Source organism: Emydura macquarii, unplaced genomic scaffold (assembly GCF_026122565.2).
Source record: "Emydura macquarii macquarii isolate MOO-44397 ecotype Brisbane River unplaced genomic scaffold, CSIRO-AGI_Emac_v2 contig_2676, whole genome shotgun sequence".
Taxonomy (NCBI): Eukaryota; Metazoa; Chordata; order Testudines; family Chelidae; genus Emydura; species Emydura macquarii.
In genome coordinates, this window is record NW_027132813.1 from 40610028 (window position 1) to 40637726 (window position 27699).

General features: G+C 41.3%; 1 long non-coding RNA gene across 2 annotated transcripts in view; it reads right to left on the bottom strand.

The window, feature by feature from the left end:
• Positions 1–13392: 13392 nt before the first annotated feature.
• LOC137164067 (uncharacterized) overlaps positions 13393–27699 on the bottom strand; it is a 160891-nt gene continuing 146584 nt past the window's right edge. For both annotated transcript variants that reach the window (XR_010922915.1, XR_010922914.1), the window contains 2 exons: positions 14536–14602; positions 13393–13643 (listed from right to left, as the gene is read on the bottom strand). This is a non-coding gene — a long non-coding RNA (uncharacterized lncRNA). The remainder of the gene's footprint in view (positions 13644–14535; positions 14603–27699) is intronic.

Here is a 27699-nt window from a genome sequence, read left to right on the forward strand (position 1 = left end):
TGATTGCTCATTCACCAAGCCCTGATGGAGCGATAGGCCAACACACAGCTTGGGCTTTGTAAAGTAACCTGAGCTCTCCCAATCAGCTTTGGATAATTCTGCCTTGTGGGCATAACAGTTTTCCTTGTTTCTTCTTTAATAGGATTATTCCTGACAATATTAAAAAGATACCATCAGTGTCTTTCAGTGTCCCTATAAACCATTTCTAGAGAGATGAATGGAGACTTCAGATGGTTTTGTTTCTTGCTCTGATGGAACTTAACCTCATGTAAGATACAGAAGAAAATAAAGCTATTCAATTCTAAACTTTATCCTTGGCATAAACCAAAATCCCAACAACTCTTTTAGAAAGGTGGGATAGCTGAAACTGACAAAAGTGAACAAAAATACTGTGTTATTTCAATCCCTTAAAAAAATGCTTATGGGCTATTTTTTCTGCTGGATTAATCCCACTGTCTTCTGCCACAGAATCTGGCCCTATGCATTCAGGGTCTGACCCAGCTCCATTGAAAAAAATGGAAAGATTCCTGTAGATTTCAATGAGTACTGGGGCAGGTCCTCAAACAGGTAACCTTGAGATAAGAAAGATAAAGTACACAAAGAATTCTGTTAAAAAATCAAATTGGGAGACATGACATACTCAGTCTCAGCTACGAGTAAAGGAAGAGGGTAAAAAGGGCAAATATATTTTTTCCCTCCCACCAAGAACTTGTGATAAAAAGCATAACATCACCTCAAACGGTGAAAAAACACAACCGGTTAATTTCTGTCCTCATACCGTAGCGATTTCAATGTGGCTGCCCTATGTGACACTGCATGAAGTTTAAACAAGGTAGAATTTGGTCCTATGGCACAGATTTTCAAGAGTGGCCACTGAGCGCCCTAGTTCAGCAAAGCACGTGCTCAAAGTTAAGCACATGCTTAAGTCCCATTGAAGTTAATGAGACTTAATTGCATGCCTAAAATTAAACACGTCAGTGGTTCCTGAATAGAGGCCTAAGTGTCAAATTAGGCAACTGAAATTAGTGGCCACTTTTGAAAATGTTGGCCTATAAGTTTTGTGGCTAACATGTACTTTCATCGAAAGCTGACCTCAAAATAAGTGCTTCAGAGCAAAGGAGCTGCCTTGAAAGGTTCTTTAAGCATGTCTTCAACTTTGAACGGTCTTTTGCTTGGATGAGCTAAAGTATTATTCTTCAATTTGTTTAAAACCCAGTGTCTGTGTGAGACATTCATCAAACTTTGGATTTGTCCATACATGGATCATCCGACTGATGTAACACAAAGTCTGGGGATAGAAAACAACTAGTTAGAATTGGAGGAACAAGTTTGCTTTGCAAATATGTTCCAGACACCAACACCATTTAAAAGTTTTCAGCAGCAATAGCGGGCATGTATTCTGCCTACATCAAACAAACTGAGGAGCAGCTTCCTAGGATGTTATTCCCATAATAATGACATAGAACAGCAATTGCCTGAAGCTGTCACTACTTTCTAACACTACATTTTTAAGAGTGACTCGTGATTCTGCGTACCTCAGATATGGGGTGTCTGACTTGAGACATGTTAAAGAAGCCTGATTTTCAGAAATGGTGTTGCGCACCACAATTGACCCAAAATGTGTAGCTCATGGCAGGTGTTTCTTATTTCTAGAAAAGTTTCCATCCTTTGCCAGTTTCAGGGCATGGGGCAAATCATCCTGTCTTCTGAGTGGCCAAGCATCTCTCTCACTCACACCAGCAGAAATAAACGTATCATGGAGGTGGTTTTCTCTCTCCCAGAGGGTGTAGCTGGGATAGTGGGACAATAAATATTCTTTTTTTCATATATACATTAATTTTAAGGCCACAAGGGACCATTATGATCATCTGCCTGACCTTCATAAAACAGGCTTTAGAAACTTAACTAGTAATTTCTGCATCAAGCCCATAACTTCATTTGAAATTCAGTATCTCTTCTGGACAGAGATCCAGTGTTGATTTAAGACTTCAAGTTATGAAGTCCACCACTTTCCAAGGTAACTTGTTCCAGTGATTATTTACCCTCTCATTTGCATCTTATTGCTAGTCCGAATTTGTGCCGTTTCAGCTTCCAAACATTGGAGCTTGTGGTGTCTTTTTCTGCTAGATTAAAGAGCCATCTAATGACAGAAATCTCTTCCCCATGTAGATACTTGCCAGCTGATCAAGTTATGTCTTAACCTTCTCTTGGATAAACTAGTTTAGTTTTTGTATCCTACTCATCCTATTACCAAACAGCAAAGGCAGCCAACATCAGAGGAAGCTGCTGGATCTGTTGTCTCGAAGGTGGAAGATAAGTTCAGCATTTCTGCTGAAGGTGACGGGGTATGAAGTAGTCTCAGGGGAAGGACCATGTGAAAGGAAAATTGGGTGACAATAACCCACAATTGGAAGATCCAGGACATAATCCTAGCATATGGTTCTTAGTCTATTCATGCTGTTCTCCCACCTACACCTTACCTCCAATAATTTGTCTAACAAAACTTCTGCGTTTTAAAAATGTCCCAGCTCCCATTTCACAATCTGGCACATTTGTGTTATCTGACATGCCACAATAAGATAGGTCAGTGGAAACCTGAGCCAAATTCTCAACTGATTGTAAATCAGCATAGCTCCAATGAAGTCCAATGGAGCTATGCTGCTTTTACGCCAGGTGAGGATCCGTCGCTATGTATTGCTCAATTCCCTTCGCACATGCTAACAGCATGACTGGTGCAACCCAGAATGGAGTGTCAAATGCCAGTCTTCTCAAAATGTAAACTGAGGGAAACACAGAATAATTTGTCTTTTGAGATTGATCCACCAGCTACAATACAGATGTAAACATCCAGATGTTGCTGCTGTACCTAGTCATTGGGGAGTGGCTAGTGTATTGGGTTTCCTCTCAAAAAGAAAAACCAGTATTTTTTACCACTTATGGATGCAGACAGATGGCACCTCTGCTGTACATATTGGGTTACTTGTAAAAAAACAAAAAACCTTTCATGGTGGGACTGTGCCATTAAGGCCCCTTCTACACTAAGAACAAAGCTGGGATTGAAAACATGTTACAAAAAAAACAGTTCAAACATCACCAGCTGGTGGAGATGAGGCCAAGCCATATTAGAAGAGTGTTCAGAACTATCCTTGGCTGTTCTGGAATGAGCCAACTAAACTGTATTAAAAATCTGTTCTGCTGGAGCCTGTTTTGAACTCTGTTTTAACCTACCTTTCAGAAAGGTCTGTGATCTTAGCACAGATAGGGCCTGATTGGTTATGTAAGTAAGCAGCAGCATCTCTTTAAGCAAGTGAAGAGAACATGAGGTTGAGAGGTTAGTGCTTATACTGTGGATTGCAATGGGTACTCGGGCAGTCCCTTCTTGTTGTAGATGGGGGCTTTGCTACGACTTGTCTGAGTTTAAATAAAATACCTTTGGCTGGTTTGCTCTGACCATGTTGAGTCATAGACACAGTTTCAATCAGAAGAGTTCATCATGTACTGTCCTCACGTCTCTTACTGAAATCCCTTCCCTGTGCATCCTCTCACAGAAGCACAGTCAGAGTAGGCTCAGATATGATAGGATTTCTGGAGATAGGATTTCTGGATGATAGGAAAGGAGACACTTTCAGGTTAAAAATAATATGTTTGTAAAAAATAAAATCTCTTTCTCTAACACTTTAATTTATTAATCCTTAATGCATTTTCAAAAAACTAATTCACAATCAACTATTTATACTGTTTGCTTGTTGCAATTTTTTTCTGGCTTGGTTAATGAAAATAGACTAGCCATTGTCACTTTTGGTTTATACTCAGTATCTGATCAATTTCATCACTTCCTCTCCAGTCACTGGCACAATGTTGCATTGTTTGCCTTCCAACACAGCAGGGATGGATTTTTTTTTCTGTGCTTTTCGTTTTTTACACTTAAAGTTTTTAAGTGATTTTTTCCCATGGAAAATTTCTATTGACCATATATTTTTCAAAAGCTTATTTTCACAATTGCTAAAATTTGGAGACAAATTTGACCCGATGATCATTTTAATTCTATGATTTAAAAATCAGGGATTAAGCATATAAAATGCCTTGAAAATGCATCTGGAGCTGTGAAGTTCTGTTGCCCACACTCACATGTCTCCCTCTGCTGCTCAAAAAGCTTTGTTCTTCTGTTGAAACATGATCTGTCCGGTAGCCAGGGCCAATGCCATCAAGGGCTTTGAATATCAGGAGTGAGACCTTGAACCTGATTCTGTATTTACTGGGAAGTCTGTGCAGAGAGGAGAGCACAGGGGTGATGGTGGCCTACATTACTAAGAAGACATGATGCTGCATTACGTACCAGTTGGACCATTTTCAGGGTGAGTGGTAGCTTCTTCATAGACTTTTCTATCTATCTATCTTTCTATCTATCTTCCTTCTCTGCTTCCTCTCCCCCCCTTTACAAGTATTTCAAGGGGGAAATAAGCAAAATATTGTCAGAGTTCCCTTGTCACGAAGCATGTTTTCCACAATTCTTTTTCCATTTCAAGTAAGACTTGATTCTGGAGACTGAAAAATACAGGTGGAAAAGAGGGTTTAAAGGTGAATGTAAATACTTACAATAAATGTACAAAAAGGCTAAGTCCTAAAGGGACTCCAAATCAGTTCAGGTGTCTGTACTAAGAGCTCCCAATGCAGGATGGCGGTTTTGGGCTCTGATCCGGCAAACATTTACCTACAAGCGTAATTTGATTGAAGTCAATGGGATGACTCACCCAAGTAATGTTAAGCACATGCATAAATGTTTCCAGAGTCAGGGCTTTATGCTATAATATTGTCAAGATGGAGAACATGTCTTTCATATGTTCTGTAAAGGACATAGCACACACTCATGGTCTCTACAAAACACGTTGAGAATAAAAATGAATGAATTCATATTAAAGATGTTAAAAATTTTATCCTTTAAAAGATACAAAACTATGTTATCTTTATGTATCCTTAAAGTCACATGCAGCAGGAGAGAGAAGCAAGGATCCATATTAGCATTATAAACACACAGACATCCATATTCCTTCAACTTTGTCCTTTTTAAAAGGAAGATGAGGCCTTTTGTAATTTGTAGACAGCTCAGCAGCACCAGAAAACAGGGACAGTGATATAGAAAATCACACGTGGAAATCACTTGTAGGGTGCTAATTTCCTGAGGTGGCATGAAAAGCTCTTTTTGAGAGACTTAAAGAGCCCATCAAGTCCTTTTAAAAGCTTTTGAAAAAAGAAACTGATCAATTTCCTAATACTGTAATGAAAAAAGAGGCCATATCACTTTTCTGGAATTTCTTTATATACTGTAGCTAACCAGACTTTATTTATGGGCCTATTGTAATTGTCTTGGGAAATATGGAACCTCTAGAGTACTTAAAATGAGGCAGAAAGGTCACATGGAAGTATGGAGGCTTTAACTTGATTTGCAATAATTTATTGATTTGAAGAGAACATTGTGACTTTATGAGGGCCAGCCCTGTTTTTCACACACCGAGCAAAATCATTTCACTGGGGAAATGTCTTTTTCCACCCTCTCCCTTTGCTTAATATGCAGTAAATACAGTTGTATTCTGTGTTTTCTGACGAGCGTAGGATTGGTTATTACCTTAATACCTCACAACTGGTGCAGCTACCAACCTATACTGGGGCTTTACTCAGCATTTAGAAATTATAGTGAAATCTAAGACAGCAAGAACATCTCATTGGCTTCCCTAGGACTATATGCATGAGTAAAGCCCTGGACTGGCTTCTGGTGAAGGCACTGGGGAGAGGGAGGGAGATTTCTGAGTTTCAAGTGTGGGTATACATACCCGCACTAGAGTTAGTTTGCTAAAAATAGCAGCAGCATGGGCAGGGAGACAGGCCAATTACTTACATGCATACCAAAGGTCCCAGGCGGGATTGTATTCAGGACAGCTGGCCCCCCAGCCACTCATGCCATGACTACACTTCTCTATTTAGTGCACTATCTCTGCTAAACCAAGCCTGGGTGTGTCAACTCAGGCTGGAAATTACACCTCCAGTTGGAAGTATAGACATACCCTATGACTCAGAAAAGCGAAGTTTAATTCCAAACTCTGTACAGACTTCCTGAGAGAGCTCGGCAATTATTTAGCACCTGATCCAACGCCCATTGAAACTAACGGAAGTCTTTCCATGACTTTTATGGGGGTTTTAGATCAGATCCTTAATTTCTCTGTGCCTCATTTCCCAAACTGTAAAGTGGGGATAACAGTCCTTCCTTTTTCTCACCCTTTGTCTGTCTTGTCTATTTAGACTGTAAGCTCTTCAGAGTAAGGCCAGTCTCTCATCATGCATTTCTCCAACAGCTAGAGGAGCCCTGATCTCAGCTGGGCTCACCACACACTTTTGTAATACAAATGATAAATAATACAAAATAGTGTGTTAAACTTTGTACTTTTTAAAATATGTAACCTGCATAGAAGATCAATTAGGTTTAGTACCATTTTGGATACATTACCATACATATGAATTTGTCATTTCATCATGCTGCTACACTGTACCTATTCAGCTCAGCTGCTGCCAACATTTCCTATTGCCTTGCAGTATTTTGCAGTAAATCAAAGTAATCTTCATTACAGTACATGGTTTTACGGCAACCTCAAGAAATTTTTCAATTGCCTCCCTTGCATTTAAATTGAGATCATTTAGTTGAAATTATGAAACACGCATTAGCGATTAATGCCTCCAAGATTCCACATTAGTGTCAAATCACTAATACATTACCTTTCATAATCTAATTTGTTCACACACTAAAATACACAGAACATCCAGAGCTTAGCAAATGGCCTTTTGAAATATAATAATTTTCTCTGAACTCTTTCTTTAAAAAACAAATAAACTTTAAACATATCTAGTAGTATACAGCAGTTTCTTTTCCTAAGCTCATTTTCTCATCTGCATTAGGGCCACACCATGCTATCCTTACACACAGTGACGAGAACCATACACCACAAGTTGTTACTGCCTTCTGGAAGGAGGAGGCTGCTCAGTGTAAGGGTATCACAATCTGGCCCTTATTCTTCTGCTGCACTTTGGGGCTTCTATTTTACACACTGATCCCAATGCAGTGCCATGAGTTGTTTTTTTGTTTTTGTTTTTGTTTTAAAGCGGAGAACTACTCTGGGAACTACTGAGATATTGATCCCCTTCTCTTTGTAAGAAAAAACATCTGAGAGATTGAGGAGTCCCACAAAAAGGAAGCACACAGCAGTATTAGCCAGTATGACATAAATGCAGGAGTTGAGGTTGAAGTACTGGCCCCACTGAAGTCAGTGCGAGCTGTGCTATTAGCTTCAACAGATATCAGATTTCACCCTGGGTGTTGAATACATTTGTACACTAGGGATTTGTTGACTGTATAATGAATGAAAGGGGTGTATAATGTTAGCTGGAGAGGCGGGGTGTGAATGACCATTCATTTCAGATGATCCCCCTGAACCAACTTTTCACCAGGGATGCCAGGAAACAAGTACAGGAACATCAGATGGACATAGCATGACCTTAGGAGAAGGGAGACCTGGAACAATGAGAGGTGTTTCCAGCTGTGAAAAACAAAGGCACATGCAAAAGACAGATGCTTAGTGGGCTGCAGAATAGAAAGTGGGGGCAAAGAGAGAGATGTGGAGGAGAGCAAAGAGAAATCCAGAGGGGTCTGGTAATTGAGAGGGAGCTGGTATGAGGTGACAGAGATATAAGCAAAAAGAAGTTATAGAAACCTAGTTGGGAGGGAGCCTTGGAATACAAGGGGTCCTCAGACTAAAACAAAGGCAAACAGTGTATGCAAAGGATCTTCATTTGCTCAGCAAGGGGAGCTGTAATTCTGATGTCTCTGTTTCCTCATGCATGCTGCAAGATGGGAACCATTCTCTCTAGTCAGAAGAATAGAAAGAATCATTTGTTTAAAATTTCTAAAACTGTTTAGTGAAAGATCAAGACCACTTTTCCTGAAAAGTTCCAAAGGTTTTACCACCTCCTCCCACCCTCCAAACTCCTCTGGGTTTTCCCGTCCTTTAGCAACTATTTATCTACAGATCTTGGGCAAGATAGGCTTTCTCCTCTCTGGAAGCATATCTGTCTCAGTCACTAACATGTGGAGATCATCTTTCAGCCATTGCTAGAATGATGGAAGTGAACACTGAATCATGACATGCCAGAAGTCAAATCCACACTGGCTTTAGAATTCTGGGCACAGCTGGAGACTTCTAATTGAATGTCAGTAATGACATACCCTTGTTGGTGATTCCCAGTGAATGAATAAGTCTGATTTTATCCTTTCTATTTCAGAAGAGATATATCTATGGCATTTCTAGGGGCTTATTGTACTCCCTGGGTGGCTAAAGTCACTTGAACTTCATGCCTCTTACTAACACTAGAAACATTTAATAACCACCCAGGTGTGTATTGTCTTTTGTATATGATTTCTCACTTGAAAGCTTTGTGTGGAAGGATAGTCTTGGGATAAAGGCACTGGCTTGAGACTAAAAAGGTATTGGTTCTATTCCTGCCTCTGTCACAGAAACCCTATCAAGCCTTGATCTCTTTATACCTGACCAACTGTCTGTAAAATGGGTTTGGTGATAATAATGTTGTGAGAATATATTCACTACTGTTTAGGAGGCAATCAGACATTAAAGAGAGCATTGCCATAACAAAGAGTTTTTTAGTCTTTTACCAAACAGTAGTGATATTTATATTCACATGACATGTTCCTTAGTGGCGACTGCTTCATTTATGGTAACAGCACAGTTGTATCCAATTTGTGGTTGTATTCAACTCCTCTCACAGCCTTTGCATACCTATACCAACCTATACCATTCAAAGCCCTCTCACCAACATATTCTTACCTACCTAGACAAAGAAAAGCACTTACATGCCAAACATTCCCAGTTCTGCCAGATCTCCATAGTTCTGCCATCTCTCATTCTGTAGTTCTGTGTGACTGTATGATAAGCAATCTTAAAAGAAGGAGAGTACACTGCATCATGGAAATATTATGGACCAGAATGTCCACTGAAGTGAATAGGTATATGCCAATTCCAGCCATATGTGCCTGGGTTACACCCTGATCCTGTACCACTGGCAACACAAGCCCATGCTGAACATGTGTGAGAATTTAGAGACAGTAAATACTTAGCTGGATTGATAGTGCTATAGAACAGAGATGCATACCGCTGAGAGGAAGGAGTAGAATATGGTAGTCTATGCAATATGGGCATTAGTTGTAGGCAAGCACATAGTTGTACACTTTTAAGTTCATATTTTCTTGATCTCAACGGAGGAATCAAAAGCTGGAACTGACCGTGTCATGGTGCATTCACATACATTCCAAGGGGGAAAAAGCAAAATGTTCTTTCCTACAGAAAATATACCCAGCCTTTTATTAGATGAATCATCCTTGCTTCAACTGGCAACCATCCACAGACCTAGGAATTTTTGTACATTTTTTAAAGGAGATAATTTTCACAGCATACTTCAGCTTCTTAGAATGCTCTCTTTGAGAGCAAAGTCAATCCTAGGTCACTATTCCAATGTAGTTTCCTTTGTACTAAATCCTGCTTTCAAGAAAATTCTTGCCACGGTTCACTGGTGTTTAACCTATCATATAATATCCAGGTTTACTGTGTTAGAAGAAGCAGAACAGTATTAAGCTTTTCCCACAAGCCTGTGATTGCATTTGACCCAGTAACCTGTATTAGATTAACATTTATTCTACAACTGCACAGCCAGCCTTGGACCTTGGTGAGCTGCAGTTTATAGAGGACACTAACCATTTTTACAAGTGGAGCAGGAAAAGGGAATTGAATCTGAGGGAGTAATTCCAAGCAAGTATGTCACTGCTGCAGTTAAATTGTTTATACGAGGAGTAGGGGAATTACATCTGACTGACCTCTCTTTTTATCTGCTTAAAAGACAAAGTGCAGGTCTCCATGGCAAGTGCTAACTCCAGGGGAATGCAATTTAAAAATGCATAGTGGCTATAGTGCCTCATTGTCCACCAGGAAGGGAGAGCTTCAAAGGAGGGGAAGGAATGTAAGCAAGGTAAAATCACCAGGATTAGAAATGGTTTCATGTTAGCAAGACTACAAATAGGTTCATAAGTATCCTCACTTGTGAAACAACCACTTTTTAGACAAGTTGGGAGTACAAGCTGAAAAGGAAAAGAAGGGGTTGCAGGCTTTATTAACATTAAGCATACCCCCAAAGTGGTTTAGAAAGGGTAGGAGTGTCATTATCAACATTTAGGATAAGACAGGACAAGATCCTCTCTCTGCTAGTGTAAATCACCGTTGTTCCATTCACTGATTTATACTGGCTCATATCATTAATCTCAGCAGCTAAACACTATTGCATACATGCATTCATCATGCATTAAAAGAGAGACTGACAAAGAAAGGTACTAAGGAAGGTTAGGTTTTAGGGGGAAACATGCAGCGCAAATCCCTGTACAAATAACTATTAAATCACAAGCAGAGCAAGTACTGCCAAGGGGCAGAATTCCATTTCAGAGTAAATTTCTACCAAATTTAAAACAAATTCATTTCACTTATTTTTCTCTTTAACTTTCACTAGCCAGCATTTCAGATACAGGTACATTTAATCTCTTTGAAGAACATGTTCACACAAGGAATGCTGCTAGATGAGGAATCAAACAAACTTCTAAATCCCAAATGCTTACCCAAGTCAAAAATGATCAAATCTCTTGCAAACCTGAATTTGCTATCTAAAAATTGGCGTGGCTTTAGTTATAAACAAACTCTGTGCTGCTGACAATGGATTAATCCAAATACTCTGCCCTACTATGGCGACAAATCCATTCCAGATGAGTTACCCCTTAACTAGTGGCTAATGAAGCCACATGCGGTGAGACTTCATTCCTCTGCTATGCCCCAGCCAATCCACAAGCCAGGAGCTGGTTTGGTGAATTTCAGGGCTGGTATATAAGCCTCGCAGGAGACACAGCCCTTCCGGGAGCAGTGGGCGTTGACCGGGGTTCTCTGCTCAGTGTCCCATTCTGGTTCCCTTTGTTTGACCCTGTGACCCCCACGCCCGCTCCTTTTTTCATTCTTTGTCCCAACAAATCAGTTGTGTCCTGAGTCCAGTGATTCCTCCCCTCCAAGGGGAGGAGCCATTAGCAGTGGGCAGGCATGAGCACTTCCCGGATCACAAATAGTAGGAGACACAGCAGCTCAGTCTGCCCGACGTCACTTCAGGACTCAGCGCTCTCCCTCACCTGACAGCGGTGACTGACTTTACAGGCCTTAGCCTGCTCCAGCCATGCTCTGACTCCAGCCTTGTTTCCATCCCTACTTTTGCTTTGTTCCAACACTGCTCTTGACTCTGGCTCTGGAACTGGCCTGAGTGCCACTACTTCAGCCATTAGGCCTGACTCTCCATGCCTTGGTTTCTGGCCATTGCTGAATGCAAATGAAATGAAGCCACAGCTAAATAACCCAATCCAAATCTTCAGAAGCTCCTTGGAACTGGACAAGAACAGAGTGCTCAAAAGGATTAATGTAGGGGGCAGATCCTCAGCTGATGTAAATCGGCATGGCTCCACTAATATCATAATATTGATTTATACTAGTTGAGAATCTGGCCCAAGAAAACTAAGGGATTTGAGGACTTTTATGGGAATTTATTTAGGATCAAATTTTGTGAAATGTTGTGGGGTCAGCTAATTTGCTTTGATTTTGTTCCTTATATCACAGATGCACAGTTCGAGATTGGTATATTTTAAAATGTATTTTTATAAATCAAAATAAATAAAATAATATTGGGGGGGGGGGGACATGGGAGACCTTCAAATATTGTGGGACTGTGGTAAAAGGCTCTCTCGCCCACTTAAATGTTCATAAAGGTTGTGAATTCTAGCACTTGTGAAATTCTAAAAGGATGCAAACCGTGATTTGCTTATGAGGCGTTTACCTCTCCTTTATAAGGCTATTTAGACTCAGCAGCACAATCAACCCTGACCCTATTCCATTTAGGAATCAGCTCAATTAAAGGTTGATGAAACATTCTCCCTTACACTACAATCAATAGGTGCAATTCTGCAGCTGTCAATGCTGTGCTGTAACTTGGCACTGGAGCTGCCGTCCCTACTGTGAATTTTCATACCCATATTACGTCAAGGGCAGGTGGAACCTGGAGGCTAATCCTGTAAAGCTGTTACTTCTTGCCCAAAAGAAATTGAAGATTTGCCCTCAGCTTTTCAAACCGTTTTATTTAAAATAAGCTGGAGAGGGGTGGGGGAGGGGGAGAGAAAAAAAAGTGAAGTTAAGTGCACCTGGGAAATGTTTTTAAAGCAGTAATGGAATAAGGCCTAGGTCTTGGATAAGAGTGGAATCTGCCCTCAGGATGCCACCTACAAACAGGCCTGAGCACATTGATGAAACTGTTCATCTGAAGCGATTCCTGTCAATACAATGAGCACTGGGTGGAAAGAACAGTGTGTACAAATGCCCTACTTTAAACCCTCTGCTCTAGGAGGGAAGAGAAACATTTCTAACAACAAAACCAGTCACTCTCATGTAGCCCCTCTCCTTCCCTTAAAACAATCAGGTCTTGTCAGTCTCTCTCTCCCCCTTTGGTGCTTAGTGTAATTCAGGTTTAGAAGCAGAAGCAAATGATGGCAGTGGTTTTGCCACTTGTTTTAGTGGGCCATGCCGCTACTGTGCCCCCACACTAGATCTGGGTGGAAATTGTGCAAAGGCCTTCTTTGCCTTCCATTGTTCCCCTACCCCCGGTGTTCTGCTCCCTTAGGAACAACATCTGACTCGATCCTCCACCTCCAGCCTCCCTAACTCTTGGTAGGAAATTACCTTTGGGAACAAGAAGGAAGATAGCAGTAGGAAATTGGGAATGGGGTAGTGCTTCCACAGTGAGGGATGGGTTTTTTGCATCAGACCTCCTCCCACAGAGACACTTTCTAAGTGGTAGGGTGTCATTATTCTTTAGCCCTGTGCATTAAAAGGTCTGATCTTTCACACACTTTGAAGTCAATGGCAAAGCTCCCGGTGTAGCATGGGACCCTGTATGATGAATGTATTGTGGTGGTGATGGATACAAATCACCGTTCTGGAAATGAGTTGGAAGAAATTGGTTCTGATTTAGCCTGTTCAGCATTAGTGGGAGTCGTAAAGCATCAGGACAAAGTTCCTGTATACGGTGTGTGGGATTTAAAGTTTCTGTCAGAGAAAATGTGCTCAGGTAGAGTCATTTAGTATTAATTACCGATGTAAGACACAATATGGCATCATGCAGTCTTCGAATTCTGTACCCTTCATTAACTATTTCCCCATTAACCTTGACTGGAATCACATTCTCAGTCTAAGTGGTGACATTTTTTTTCTTTTTATTTGTGAGCATTCCCATTTCATCCTTGAAACCTCTCTCATATTCTTATTTCATTGTAAATGGTCCAGCTTGTAATGAAGTGCCATTGAAAGTATTTACTGTTTGCTGCTTAATTTTGTCCTCATGGAAGTCGTCTAATGCCAGTTCCAACAGTAGTTAATATACCTTTGAGCACACGCTGTGACCTTTCTCCAACTCATGCCTGACTTCATTCTCAGATCTCATTAAACAGGAGAAATTATCCTCTGAAAGAGCAAAACCAGAAATGTGCAGGTTTTCCACAGAGCTATGGAGGACAGTTTGATTTAAAATGCACCACAGTGAAGGGGGAAGGGTAGCAAGATCCATCTTCCACTCGTACTACATGTCGTATAAAATAAAACTCTAGTCAAAAGCCGCAGATCAGGGAACCATAGTGCTTTTGTTTTTCCATTTGAGCGTTGTTTCTTGGGTGGTTTTTCTTTGCTTGTTCCTACTGCATTCAGAAGCCAAAGTCCTACAACTGGATCCCCTAAGATGCCAAGGTTCAGCTGCTCTCTCTGGCTCAAAGACTGCACTGACTGGAGATAAATTGGAACCTCAGAGTTACCAACACCTGGGTAATGGAGGTTGTTCGTATCTCTGAACAAAACGTTAGAGTTGTTCTTTCAAACGTTTGCACCCGAACATTGCCTTAATATAGCTTTGAAACTTGACTAATCAGAAGACAAATGCTGCTTTTAATCATCTCAATTTAAATGAAACAAGCACAGAAACAGTTTCTTTACCTTGCCAAATCTTTTTTTAAAACATTCCCTTTATTTTTTAGTAGATTACATTTAACACAGTACTGTACTGTATTTGACCCCCCCCCATCTTTTGCGTGTGGGTGTGTTTCTGCTACTGCCTGATTGCGTATTTCTGGTTCCAGATGAGGCGTGCAATTGCCCAGTCAGTTCAGAAATCTGGTGTTCATAATTCTGAGGTTCTACTGTACTTATTAATACTGTGGGGCCCAATTCATCCACCCTTATTCATGCAGAGTTGTATCTGATGCCATGACTAGTCCCACTGATTTCACATAACTTGTAGAACAACCTGGAAGATATCATCTGCTATTCCTCTCCTGGCTGTAATGAATACAATGACAGTACTCACCGAGAAACAAGGTAGGTGATGGTTTATTGGATCAACTTATGTTGGTGGAAGGTTCTCTTCTTCAGATCTGGGGAAGGAAGCAGAGTTGTCTGAGCTAAATACAAATTGGGACAGATTGTTAAGCAGAAGGGGTAGTGGATGTTGGAGCCGGTCACTTGAAATGAAGTGGGCAATTGAGGTTAGCTCGTTATGCATAAAGGGTTTGAAGTGGGCAATTAAGAATAGCAGACAGTGTGGAGTGTTACAAATTGTTGTAATGAACCATAAAGCCACAGTCCTGAGACACTCGGATCAACACAGCGACAACACTGCAAACAATTACTCTCACAGTACAGTATAACTTGTTGTCAATGAGGATGGCACTGGCAGAATTGGAAAGTTGGGTGCAACTGACTCTGTGCGGACTGATCTATGCACCCATCCAGAGCCCCATCGAAGTCTGGTCACTCAGACTCTCTCTTAGGATCAGGGCTTTATTTTGTATTTGGTATTGCCATGAAAATACCAGGCAAATTTGCTAATCTAAAACCAAATCAGTAACTACCCAAAGGTGCTCCTCCTTTTTCCTCCACTTGAGTGCATACCACATGCACTGGCGGCAAGACACTGTAGTTATACATTGCCTCCCTAAAGCCCTCTGAGGCACCAAAATTATGGCTTACCCACTGAACAGAAGAACTCAGAATGAGAACAAGTTGTGCCATAGTATAGCTTTTTCTGTGTGAATATTGCTATGCAACCTGTTGATGCACAGAATTCTATTAAGACAGCAATGTAAAATATCTTCGGTATTTGGAACCTGATTAAAAACAATGCTATGGCAAATTTATTTTACAGGTCCCCATCATAAGGCACATTTAGGCAGAGCCCCACTGACTTCAGTGGAGTTGGGTGCTGATGTGCAGGCCCCCTCATATGCACTACATTTCAGGATCTGTGCCGTAAGCTAGAAAATCCTTTGCAAAGGTAACAGGTAAGAAAAGTTGTGCTGCTTTGTATATTCTATCCTTCGAGAATGGCAGACCATAAACCAGCTGATGTTTTACTAAGAGTGCTCTGCATGTTTTTAAAACCTGCTACATGTATAGAAAATAAAGGAATAATTAATGAATGCTAAAAATAATTATACTGGTGGCTTTTAAGTAGTGCAGTAGTTTTTCTGTCAGCTTGTGGAAAGAAATCAGCTATTTCTGGTTGGACCCACAAACTATTGTAAGTTGAATATTTTATCAATATGACAATGATACATAGGAAGCACATAAAATTCTACCATTAAAAGTTGTATTCCTTGCCATTCTCTACATTGATGTAATCATTTGTTTTCCTGTTCATCCCTTACAAGAACTGCTTTTGTATCCTGTAAAAAAAAATTAAATTAAAAGTTTGTAAAAACCACAACCATGTGTTTTTGTTCAGCACCTAGCACAAGGAAGCTCTGGTCCATGACTGGGTTCCCTAGGAGTTACAACAATACACATTATAATATATGACACCAAGGGATCACTTGGTGATTTTACCTGCAATAGAATTACCTGAAGTTTTCTGAATACAGAATGCTCTATGTTCTTCATATACTATCAGTTTTTGCTCTCTTATTAAAATATGGCTTTATGTGGTTTTATTTTTTCCTTGTTAATTCAGTCTTCCAGTCCATTCTGTTGTGAATTGTGACCATCTGTAATTTTTTTTTATAATCTAAGAAATGTATTTATGATCACTAAGTTACCATTTAGAACCACAATCTGCTCCCAGTTACACCAATGGCAATTTTACTATTGACTTAGGTTGGGCCATTAGTCCCTACAGGATATTCATGAAGTGTGCCCACTCTCCAACCACCCTTCACTTGAGATAGGGTGGGAATATTGAAAGCCCGGAATAGGGAATTCTTCAGTGTGTGGGCAAGCAAATCAAGCGTTTAACACCTGATCTGGCTTGAGCATCTTGTGCCACACAAAAGGCAGGACCAGACTATATTTTCCTGGATCTCAAACAAAGTCAGTTCACTGGCTTCATTTTAAATACTGCTGACTGATCTATAGTGTTTATGTTTTTTGCAGATGAAAAAGCTATTTTTTCTTCAAGAGATGAGTTCAGTTCCTAGAAGTATAACTACCAGCTCCATTACTACAGAAATCAGTGTTAAATTCCAATTACACACTGCTCCTCACTGCTTACAAAATAGTGCTTACAAATAATTATTACTAAAAAGTTACCCCTTGCTCAGGTTTAAAGAGAGACAGAAAGGAGGAGAAAGGACTAAAAAAAGAACACAGGAAGAGAGAGACTCGAGGTGGGAAATGCACCTACAGCTGACCTTTGCCAAGCTCTCTCTAAAGATCTGTGAACAGCCAGAAAGATGCATTGCTAACTGTATTTCTATGATGCAACGTCTCCATCCAGTGGTCACTGTTGCAAACTGACAGCGTGTTCTTATCGATATCCCAAAAGACATGCTAATTTTTTCAAAAGGTGACAGCCAGAATGAATGGGGGTATCCATTCCCAGCCTGCCCAGCACCTCTCCATCACCAGCTGATCTGTGTGGGTTATTATGATTGACTGTCACAGACAACAGGTTTGGTTCAAAATGTATTTTGCTTCAGGTCAGCCCATTTCAGGAGAAATCAACTACAATGTTAATGGCCTTTTGGCACACCTCAAAATATTTATTATTTGTTTTATAGAAACACAAATCTACAAGCAGCCCTTTGATAAGTCCCAGCTCAGTGTGTGTTTGCTGCATCCATTCAGCTGACTGTTGAAATATCATCCAGATGTGAAACTTCCTACAGTTGAAATACAAGAGGAAACAATCTCTCTCAGAGAGTTTGGCTTTGGAGCCAAGCTTCACAGTGCAGATCCAGCGCTCTTGCATGGAGACTGAGTCAGGCCAATGCTGAGTGCTTTTGAAAACCCACCCTTAGCATGAGTCACTCAGTATTTGCTGCAGGTAGAACGAAGAACGTGAGAAAGCTCACTCTGCTCCAGCTCAGGATGGGCATCGTTTCCAGACTATGGCACAGCTAGAAAAGGGCACTAGGGCTCCAAGGTGTGTCTGGTGTCAAGGAGGGTGGGGAAGATGCATATGAGTAGACAATCAGCCTAGAGATCTGCTGTCCTGTTGTGTGTAATCCTGCTAGCACAGACTTTCTTTCCATGTCTGGTCTCAAGGCTGGCAGACTGGGCTACCAGTGCTATACAGCTGCACTGTGTGCCAGCGGGATGATGAAAAGACCATTCCAGTCTGCTGACTTCTCCAATTACCCATTATACCATAACTAGTAGCTGATGCCATGGCTTCAGAGTGTGGGACCAGCAAGAGTTGCATGCGATTTTGACATTGCAACATGTGTCTGTGCTTTTTGCTCTTGTTTGGCAACCCCTTCATGGAAAAGTCCTACAGCATGTACTGGAAAATGAAAACCTTTCTGTGGGCTTTTTGAACCAGATGATTATATGCTTGCTATAGAATTCTGTAGGATGGAGAAAGAAAGAAAAGAAAAGAAAAGAAAAAGAAAGAAAGATCATTCTTTGCTAAATTCTATACATCTGTCTATTTCTGTTGAACATTATTACATTTCTATAGGAATTGTATGAAGATTTCCTCCCTGTTACATGCTACAGGACTAATTCACAAAGTATGGGCAAATTTGGTATTGATGACCATGCTCCTAGGAGAAGAGAGTATGTTTGTGTACCCATCTTTTTCTCCTGTATGCTTCTGTGCACCAGGAAGGTCAAATAGGACCCACGGCTACAAAGACAGTTAACTAATTAATTCTTAGAGTGTCATCAACAACAAAGCTTTCTATACACTTTTGCCTTCATGCTCTGAGGTCTGGGGGGGAAGCAAATCAATGGAAAAGCCATGGGGGAAAGTGGATATGCAGCATGCTTACCCGTGTCATATAGTCACCTCTCCCAATGCTGCAAAACATCCACTTGACGCTTGGACTTTTAAGAAAAAGTGTGTATGCCAAAGAGGGAGTGGGCTAGGAGGTGCCACAGTAATTAGCATGGTCCCCATGAAAGTGAAGAAAAACATACTGAAAGTTAATGCTGTGACTTCCCTCCACAGAGATATTGCATTTGATTCTCCATTGACTTTAGTGGAGTTTCTCATGATTTATACTACCTAAGTACCTATAGGCTCTCACTATGATAATGTCTGAGTACCTCACAATCTTTACTTGATTTATCCTCACAACACCCCTGTAAGGCAGTTACTGAAACTGAGGCAGAGAGAGAATAAGTGACTCGCTCAATGTCACCCAGGAAGTCAGTGGCAGAGCAGGAAGTTGATCTAAGTCTCCTATGTCCCATGGTAGCACCCTAACTACTGGACCATCCTTCCTCTCTGTGGTAAGTGAGAGGACAGTCAGGCCTGCCTAGTGTAGCCTGAGGACTGCCAGCTGATGGCTGATGGGAAGTGCCTGGAGGAAGTCCCCCTCCGCGCAGCTGGGCAGAATCTGTTGTAATCCATATGTTGGGGGACCAGATTCTCTCAGATCCCCAGACCACCATTCTCCCTTTGATTTCACCCTTCAATCTATGGGGGAGAATGTTCAGCCTCCATCGCTTCATTGGAACCTGAGAATTTGACATGTGTTGGGCCCACTTCACACACTTTCACAGGAGGCGTGGGCCTTCCTCAGGCCTGTCTTTGCCAGCAGCTCAGCGGAAAGAGTAAGGCCTCTAGGGATTGCTCTGTATTCTGCACCCATGGAACCACTAGGAGTAGAAATGGGGTCGAATGACATGCATGTTGGTGAGATGAGAAACACATTTCACAGCATATCTCCTAGAGCACATGGCTGCTGCATCCCTGCCCATTCACAGGGATAACTCAGGTATTTAACACAGATCTTTGCAGTCCCAGAAATGCAGTGGCACAATTAAGGAGTTAAATGCAATTCCTGGGAAGTGGATCAGAAAGGCATGGTTACTGCATTCCTGGGCAATCATTGGCGCTGGCTATGAAAACATCCATGCCACATAATACTCTCATCCGCTTACTGCTCAGGGATAGTGCTAGCTCTTGAGGTATTTAGCCAAGCATAAATATGCAGGTACCATACATGAGAGCTTTCACATTATCTTCTTTAGAATGCAAATCAGATAGTGACCAAGACCCGGATCCTCTCTTGGAGGGCCAACAAATCTCCCTTCTCACCAAAAGGCCTCTGCAGCATCTTTCCATCCCCAATGCCCAGTGCCACATAGTTTCCCCTCCATGGACACTCCTTTTAGAAGGACTGAGCAGATTTCTGAGACTGCAGGGAGAGCAGGGTAGAGCAGGAATGTCTGTGTGGAAATCCATGCATGATGTACTATAGTCGTGAGCTATATTACCTCCCTCTACTGAGCAGCTGCAGAAGAAACAGATAATGGCAGCACTGAGCTACAAGGATGAGGAGGGCCACTGGGGAGCCCCAGGGAGGTTCCTCAAGAACCCACCTTCATCCTCTTCTCTGATGTCCACAGGACTGGGATTGGGATTTGCAATCTCTGCATGGCCTCCAATTCCATAGCTCTAATAGACCCTCCCACCAGCGTGTAGAGCACCAAGGAATTTCCACAAAGGGCACCATGAGGAGGGTTATTTCCCCACTTAGTCCTTTTCTTATGCAGAAAAGGAAGTTTTGGTCCCACATTATTTATTTTTGCTGTGATCTGGTCTAATTCACCCATTCATCCTTATAAATCTGAAGAACAAAGCAAAGTTGACAAGAGATTACCATTTTATTTGTGTTTCTATATTTGCCTGGTGCAGTTAGGAATTTAAAGGGTTTAAAAAGCTTCAAAATACCCAAGATACCATCAAGCCAAAACATTTAAGGAATCTAAATAAACCTCCAAGGCTCCTGAGATCAGCTTTGTAGCTGTGCCAGCCACAAACTGCCCACAAAGCCACCCTTCATCAAAATCAGCAGAGATGGAATCAACATTTGCTATGCAAAAAACATTTTTTTTTTTAAATCCAGTGTTAACTGTTAGTATATCTACCATTTAAAAAAGCCACCAGAATGTGTCTAGTTAATGCTTGTGATCAGTGTTGGGCAAAACATTCATCAGAAAGTTTTCTGTTGTTCTGCCTGTTTTTGAGTACTCAAAACTGCAAAACTGGAGTAATTTCATGATTTTTTTCAATTGGCAAAATATTATTCATTACCTGGATGTTTGGGCCTCCCCCCCCAAAAAAAAACCATTGAGGGCCAGATCCACAGCTGGTGTAAATTGGAATGATGCTGATTTACACCAGGTCAGGTTCTGGTCCTGAGAAGTCAATTTGGTTGTAACTTACACCAGCCTTTAATGACCACAGGGGACAAGAAATTCAGTCTAGAATAATGATTATACTAAGGCAGTGATACTCCAACTGAAGCTCAAGAAGGCAAGTAGCTCTCCGATGTGCCTCCTGCAGCTCTCTGCAGCACATGACATTTAAGTTATTAACTAATCAGGATACTTTTACTATGTTATTAACCAATGAAGTTATCAACTTGCACCACGTTATTAACTGATTTGCTGTGAGAATATATATAAACTAAATATTTCCCCTGTCATACTGTTTAAATATGACTAGTACTCTAGTCAATGAATTCACACTACTGCGGCTCTTTCAGGTAATGCTGATCGCTAATTTGGCTCCTGAACCACTGAGGTCTGAGTATCACTGTACTAAGGCATCCCAACCAGATCCTCTTTTCCCTGGTAGGATGGCAGCATGAAAGCCGTGTGGCCTAGGAGACCCTATGTTAGCTCTGCGCCACTGCAGTGTAATCCTTGCACTGGAGTGACCCTCCCTGGGACAGTTAAATTAAGCAGTGGTCAAATTAATCTGACAGTGTAGCAGAAAGAGGCCACATCAGACCTCAAGTCAGGCCCTGTACTCGTATATTCACTCATGATAAAGGTTGGAGCCTCGGAGGATCTGACGTTGGTTTTACCTCAACGGTAATAATCGGGCCCATAGTTTCTTAGATCTGATTCAATTATTAATGAGGCTACCAAGAAAATTCAGGATTTCAAAATGCTAAGCAAAGATTTTGTACTGTTTAGGCATCAGACAGACTGTGAACAAATTCACTCTGCTATACGAGCTAAGGATTAGGGGACATTCTCTCTAGGAAAGGGTTTGCTGTCTTTTTATGCAGAGGGCAATCTATTGTGCTTTGTTTAATGAAAGAACAGCCCCAGATACTGAAATTAAGCATGGCGGGAAGAAATTTCATGTGTGGGATTTAAAAGATCCTGGATCTGCAGTGTTCACAACTATCACAATTTTACTATGAGCCTGACAATAGTTGGTGTTTTTCTTCAACTTCCATCTACTGGATTTGGGAGAATTTCACCTTTAATTTTTAAAAAAGGTAAGCTTTTACTCCCAAGGGTTGGGGAGAAATGCTTGAAAATGTGACGTAAATGCAGTCTAAAGGCTCAGAAACTGAAAGACAAATAAAAAGAACCCAACATTTATTCTTTTTTTAAGCCAATCTCATGATTTGGAGGAGGGGGGCTGGCTCAGGGTTTTTTAATGTTTGCGGTTGGCAATACTGCATGTGAGTGCTAAGTCTGTCATGCTGTTTTTAAGACTGCTGAGGCTGTGATATGGTCCTAGGAGATTCCTTATAGAACTAGTTGAAAAAAATCAAATATTATGTCTGTGAAAATTTTTGAATGTAAGAATTTTATTTGGGTTCTTTTCCTTCTCTTTTTTTGTGGAAAATTTCAATTTTTCAACAATAAAATTTGAAATGCAACAGAATAAAAATTTTCATCTCCAATTTAATAAAAAAAAAAAAAAATTGACTCAAAATCCAACTGTTTTGATTCTAATGCAAACCCTATTTTTCAACAAAAAATAAATTAGAAACCAGCACTAATGCCTAGTGCTGTTTTTGTCTATCTAAATGTCTCATTGTCATGTAGATTCCCCCCCCCCCCCCTTTTTGTTTTCTTGGTTTCAATTTTAAGGGTATCTTCTCCTTTCACAGCCAGGTTTTCAGAAGAGCTTACTGCACTGAATACTGAGTCTTTCTGGAACTCTGGCTGTAAGTGCACAATGGGTGTGGGTGGGTCTGAGCACTTTGAAAAATCTTGCCTTCGGTAAATGGGAGCTGAATTTTTTTTAAAAAAAATCGGATTTGAGAGAAGAAAGTACTATTTCAACTTGAAAATTTGGCCCTCCTATCAGACACCTGCCTCAGAAAAGACGTCTCTCTCATTAATGTTAATGACATGACTGTACACAGTCAAATCAAATAATAAAGATTTAAGTATTTCATTGGTACTCAAGTTTCTGATGATCTGCAGTATTTAGTTGAGGGTATTTCAAGATACTAGTTCAGGGTGGAGGAAAATGTGGGTTTTTCTTTCCTTCTGTTGTTGCTATTGCTGTGGCGGGTAACAAACTACATATGGAGTTGTGGAAGAGAATCTTTTTGCGGTGTAGCAGTGCACAGCAGAAAAAGTAAATATGCAAACAGCTCAATTCTCTTCTTATTTCCATGGCTTTTAGACAGGTGTGACTCCACTGAGCCCTTCATGAAGTCATTCCTGATTCAAACTGATGCGTAAGAAGCATCATACATATATTGTGAGAAATAAGACTGAGTTGTTGCAGACAAGGTCAAGATTTTTCAGAAGATGAGTGACCGTCTTTGCAGTCATCAAAGTAAATGTTGCTAAGAAGTCAGTATACCAGTATAGCTCCATTGGCTTCAAAAGAGCTGCCTCCTATTTTCACATGGCAAGTGAGAGGAGAATCAGGCCCAAGAGGTACTACACATGTCATGCTGTTGGGACAGATAAGCAGAAGGATACATTCCATATCCCCTCTGGATATGTCTTTCTCTTCCTCACTTTTTCTACCCCTCTTCTTCCCTCACACTGTTTCTCATACACCTTTTTGCTGCTGTGGAGGAAACCACCATCTTTGCATATATCTGGACAATCTCTCATTAACATTAGGAATAAGAACACGTGGCTCATCTTCCAATTTCTGATGTTAGTGTCCTGTCTAAACCTCAGTGGCCCAGTATGTGAATAATATAACAACAGATTTTACATTTCCATTCATCAATGAAAATCAGCTTCTTCTACCAAAAGGGATTAAAAAACTCAAGATAAACCTTCATGGCAACTTGGAAGGGAAATGTATTTATACTAGAGCATATCTGTCAAAATATACACATAGCCACCAGCAGACAAGATAACCAGACCTTAAGAGATGCTAGGAGTGTATCCTGCACTACTGAAGTCGCTGCATGGGTGTATTAAAGATGATGCTCCCAATTTGCTCTTCTTATCTAGTGTTCTCATGAAATACAAGACAGGATTTGCTCCTAATCCTCTTCAGAGAAAAAAAGCAGCACATGCCAGTCTTCACTTAGTCTATGTCTACACTACAAGCTAGGAGTGTGCGTCCCCTGCTTGCATACACATACTCGCAGTTGCTTTCATTGTACTGCCTTGAGTATAAATAGCAGTGCAGTTGCAGTATCACCAACAGTGGTATGGTCGGCACAGCTGAGCGGTTCTGAGTATAGCCCCACCTGAAAATAGTGGATATATACTCGGCACTAGACTATCATTCCATCCCAGCGTGATTCTTCTTTGATCAGCAGTTTTCTAGTTTCACGGGCCCCAAGTCCTGCATTCCCAGCTCTAATATTCTTCTAGGGAAACTTTTATTTGATCTACCTGTGAGTAAGGAAACTGAAGCATTACATTCAGGCATTAATTATAAATAGATTTTTTTTTTTAAATCCATACACCATGGCGTGTTGGAAGCTAAGTTACTTTGTGATTTATAACTCTGTCATGCCATTAAAAACAGAAAAATACAAATGAATTAATCTGAAATAAATCAGTAGTTTGGTAGTCTTGTGGTTAAGGTACAGGCCTGGGAGGTGAGAGGTTTATCCCTGTCTTTGGCACAGATTTCCTACGTGACCTTAGGTAAGTCCCTTAGGATAAAATTTTTGGCTCTGGGTTACTAAAGGGAGGCACCTAAATCCATATTTAGTGTCCCTATTAAGAGCCTGATTTACAAAGGTACTTAAGCACATGTGAGCACTCCCACTGAAGTCACTACGGAGCCCGGCCCTGTGTTCCAAAACTCCCACTGACGTCAGTGTTAACAACAGTCCTGGAAGAGATAGGTTAGTGGGCAGAATGCAAGCGAGGAGGTCAAATGTGCAAAAGATATGCTGTAGGCCCTTCGAAGTCACACACGTTTAAATGCTTTGCTGAATCAGGGCCTAAGTAGCCTAATCTTCATGAGTGCTGAGCATCCTAAGCTCCCAGTGAAGTCAATGGACGTTTTCACTGAGCAAGGCATGCCGCATTCGGCTCAGGATGAGGACATCCAGTCCATTACAAGAACATTTGTCTGCTGGGTAAATATCCCACAGGTTGCTGGGAAATTGATATGAGTCTTCTCTTTTTCCTCCTCACAACAGGAATTGAACTGGAGACCTCTAGAGCTAACCAGATAAGCAGCTTCAGCCTGAGCCAAGGCTCCCTCCATAGGGGTATCACAGACTCCTCTCCTCTACGGATGAGGCATGGAGGGATGCCTGTAACAGGGGCTCACCAGTAAGTTACACACTTCCTCTGATCCCAAGAAGCTTATCCTTCGTCTGAAGTCCACAGCAATTCAAAGTCCAGACAAGCCAGCATTTATGTGACGACTGCCATTGTGGCTGAAGGAGTACACATAAATAGGCCTTCATGGGAGGCTGCTCCTTCACATGAGACTGAAAAGACCTACATGCAGGAATTTCCATGCATGCTCCCAGACAGAATTCTTCCTAAGGGCTTCCGGTGCAGCCCAGCCTCGGCGCAGCCAACTCTCAAGATTCTATTGTGAGTCTTGCAATATTTGTCATTTCACTGAAAGCCACAGCTCCTGGAGTCAGGTGATTACTTAAGACTCTCAGTTTTCTTTTCTTTTCTTTTTTTTTAAAGTAAGTTTCTAGTTTGGTTTCTGGAGAGAACCTTGAAAATGTGAATCCTACTGACTCCAACACGAGAAGACAAATAAAAAGAAACAAAACATTATTAGATTTAACATCTCTTGGATTGAACTCCAATCTCATTATTTTTGAGACCTGACTCATGATTTTTCAGTACTTAGGGTTGGCAATACTACCGCATACCCCGCATGGTAGCCCATGGCTAAAAGCAACTATCTGTCCCTTCATGAGCAATACAGAGCTGAAGCAAGATGCGGCCAGCACTTTCCCTTAAAAATGCTGCCACTGATTTAGACCTGATCACCCATGTGATAAAGAGCATTCACTTTTCACATTTGACCTCATTGTTTGCACTCTCCCATCTCCTCCAAGATAACTGCTAATATTCCATGCCTCTGCTTTGAGCAGTTTTGAACCAACCAGAATCAATGGAAACTTGGGGCAAGTAAGGAGTGCTTGGTTGGGTACCAAATGTGAATCAAATAAAATCAGGAGTTTAAAATTAATGTAGTCCATTTAATTCATTACACATTATAGAAGGAGGATGGTCTTATTGCTAACAGCACTGGATTGGGACTCAAGAGCTCTGGGTTCAGTTCTTGTCTCTGCCAGTCTTCCTGTGCAATCTTAGGCAAATCACACAAATCTCTGTGCCTCAGTTCCCTGTCTCTAAAATGAGGATAAAACTTCCTTTGTCTGTCTTGCCATCTTAGACTGTAAGCTATCCAAGCTTACAAGGATACCTCTTACTATGCATGTGTGCAGTTCCTAGCACGATAGGGCCCCAGTCTCAGCTGGAGCCTCTAGGTGACACTAGAATATAATAATTTATATATATACATATATACACCACTGTCTCTTACTCGATCATATTGGAAAGTATCAAATTCATCCTCTTAAAGTCTGATTGAGCTCCCCCTTGTAGTCGGACACCAGACTTTATGGGACCTAAACTTTGGATTCCATGTGCTTCCAAGCCTACTGGCTCTGAGTAGCACACAGCCATTGTCTTTTAAAGGCCTGGTCTGCACTTACCGGGAACTTCAGCAGCAGTCGACGGGAGATACGCAAGCTACGTAGAGTAGCTTGCATATCTTACGTCGACTTCCTAAAGTCTTCCCTGTGCACCATCTCCACTACACTGCGCCAATGGGAAATGCGTTCCCATTGATGCAGCGTTACTCTTTTTCCAGGCGTGGATTTATTAAGTTGATTTCCAGATCGATTGAGCAGGTCTTCACTTCCTCAATCAATCTGGATAAATCGATCTGACGGCAGTGAATTTGCCACTGTCAATGTAGACATATCCTTAGTCTAGCCTCTCTGGCACATTCTCAGGACAGAGACCACGTGGGATGTGGGGCCCTTCAGCCTTAAGTCTCAACATCAGTGCTGACTTCCCAAGTCTTCCCTGTAGCTTAAACTCACCTCCCCCAGAGTGCCACCCACATGGGTATCTTGGTTTACTATTTAGCCCCTTGTAACAGTTAAAACAAGGGAACACAAAGACTTTTCATAGGAATTTCTAAATCACAGGTAGACAAGAGACAGGAGTTACAGATCTAGGCAAAAGTAACATATACCTGCCTACATCCCTTCAGTGTCCTCACAACTCCGAGAGCGTTTTGGTTAGTGTCCTTTCAGGGTCCCAGGGCCCTCCAGTATCCTACTCCTCCTGCTCAGTTTTCTTTTGTCAGCCAATGGATGGCCAGTGACAGAGTCCCCAGAAGACCCAGCCTTAAATAGAGTTCTGTCTCCTCTGTCAGGTGACAATCCCCCCCAACAGCAGCTTCAGAAACACCATCAGGTGATCAGTTGCTTAACTCAATCCTCTCCCCAGCTCAAAACTGGGAATAGCAGCTCCCTTGGACTGCAGCCAACCTACAGTTCTAGGGCAGACCCATTTGAATGGAAGACCACCAAGGCTGCAGCTAGACAAATTCAGGCTGGAGATTCGGCAGACATTTGTACAGTGAAGGCAATTAACAACCGGAACAGTTTACCAGAGCTGTCACGGATGCTTTATCGTTGGCAATGTTTAAATCAAGATTGGATATTTTTCTAGAAGACACGTTCTAGTTCACACGTGTGACACAGGAGGTCTGACTAGATGGTCACAGTGGTCCCTTCTGGCCTTAGAATCTACGAAAGGTTAAGAACTCTTGGGGATGTTTACACTA